At 39.1% G+C, this 1864-nt stretch overlaps 1 non-coding gene across 1 annotated transcript; it reads left to right on the top strand.

Moving 5' to 3' along the window:
• The first annotated feature begins 855 nt into the window (after positions 1–855).
• Positions 856–962, top strand: LOC133781128 (small nucleolar RNA R71). Its single transcript, XR_009869923.1, has one exon. It is a non-coding gene; the product is annotated as a small nucleolar RNA R71 (small nucleolar RNA).
• Positions 963–1864: the final 902 nt, after the last annotated feature.

Raw genomic sequence — 1864 nt, 5'->3', positions numbered from 1 at the left:
TGACAATTTACTTGGCATTGGAGGACTAGGTGGATCATATTACGTCCCACTTCACAAAGTTATTGCACTAGCATTCTCCTTGGGATTCATCTCAGGTTGTGAAGGAAATTTATTAGACAGATGAGCTTCCAACCTATTATATGATGCTGCTAATTGTCCCACTTGATTCTCCAAACTTTTGATGGAAGATTGGGTGGTTTGCAGAAACTGAAGAGTATTTGTAGGAAGTGCATTGATTAAATCTTCAGTAGAGGGTTTGGCACTTGGTGGTGGACCAGCTTGCGGTGCTTATGATGGTTTAGGTACAAAATTATTTTGAGACCGCTATTGCAAAGTGAAACCAGGTGGTCTCGCAGATGTAGACTATGGAGCAATTTGTTGTTGATTCCCATAAAGAAGATTTGGATGATCACGCCAGACAGGATTATAAGTTTGTGAAAAAGGTTCATAATACATCTGACGTAATTGACCAGGGAAATTTCCTACAGCGTTAACACCCTCAGTTTCACCCTCAACTAGAGTAGGGCAAGTATCGCATGCCACACAACTTGACAGATTCCACATGGCCTCACCTTTTGGCCTAAAGCTAGTTGTTGTACCACTGCAGTTAATTGAGCCAATTGTTGACCCAGGTGATTAGCATTAGAGGTGCTCACTCCATTAGATGATTTGGGTGGTGGAATAGGATTTTGGCAAATGCCAAACTGTTGTGAGTTAGCAGCCATATTAGAAATAAAGCTCCTGGCTGCAGCAGGAGTCTTATCAACGAGTGCACCCCCACTGGCTGCATCAATCATACTCCTATCCAGTGATTGTAATCCTTTATAAAAGTACTGAATGAGGAGTTGTTCACTTATCTGATGATGAGGGCAACTAGAACACAACCGCTTAAATCTCTCCCAATATTCATACAAAGACTCTCCTGTATATTGCCTTATACCACAAATCTCTTTCCTGATGCTTCCAACTTTAGATGCCGGAAAATATCGTCCAAGGAGCATAGTCTTCATACCATTCCAGGTTTCAACAGTACCAGGTGGAAGATAGTACAACCACTATTTAGCTGCATCCTTTAGGGAGAAAGGAAAAGCTCGTAGCTTAATTTGTTCTTCAGTCACTGTAGTAGGTTTCCTACTAGAACAGACAATATGAAATGTAATGCCCCGAATTTCCTAATAAGGGTTAGGACCTTGATTAGGAGGCCAAGAGGGCCATAATTGATTTATTATGATATTAAATGATTATATGAATGTTAATGTGAATTATATTATTATATGATTATAAATGCATGCATATGGGGGTATTTATAATTATAAGGGCATTTTGGTAATTTGGCCTGTTGAGGGCATATTTGTATATTTGGGTGCATATTGTAATTTGTGAATGAGATTTCTTTATTATGGAGATATATTCGAGCTATTCGGCATGAGATGATCTTATATATGAGTTAGCAGTTTTGTCATAACGGGGTCGATTATTGGGTAATAAGAATGTATATCTGATGATAAATTGGGAGTATTTGAGGCCAGGAGGAAATTCTGGAAGTTTTGACTATAATTTCCCCATGGGTGTTTTCGGGACCCCGAGCACTAGGTTTTATTTGAGGTTACTTTAGCTTGAAGTATCTTGTCAGATAGCACATACGTTAGAAAACATTTCCTCTCTCCTCCGTTAGCGCATTTTACCGTTCGTAGCCTTTTTGAAGAAATCTCGAGTTCTAGGAGTCAGAATCAAGCGAGGGTCGAGGCATAGCGATCCTAGGAAAGATTAGAAGCTTCTTAACTGAAGAATTTGATGGAAAAAAACCCAATCGAAGATAATCTAAGTTTAAGTTTTGAGTTTTTAGAGTTTCTAAGCTTTGAAT

The sequence above is a fragment of the Humulus lupulus genome, chromosome 5 (genome assembly GCF_963169125.1).
Source record: "Humulus lupulus chromosome 5, drHumLupu1.1, whole genome shotgun sequence".
NCBI classification, from domain to species: domain Eukaryota; kingdom Viridiplantae; phylum Streptophyta; class Magnoliopsida; order Rosales; family Cannabaceae; genus Humulus; species Humulus lupulus.
The sequence above is the reverse complement of the archived record's forward strand: the minus strand, read 5'-3'. Positions and strand labels throughout refer to the sequence as shown.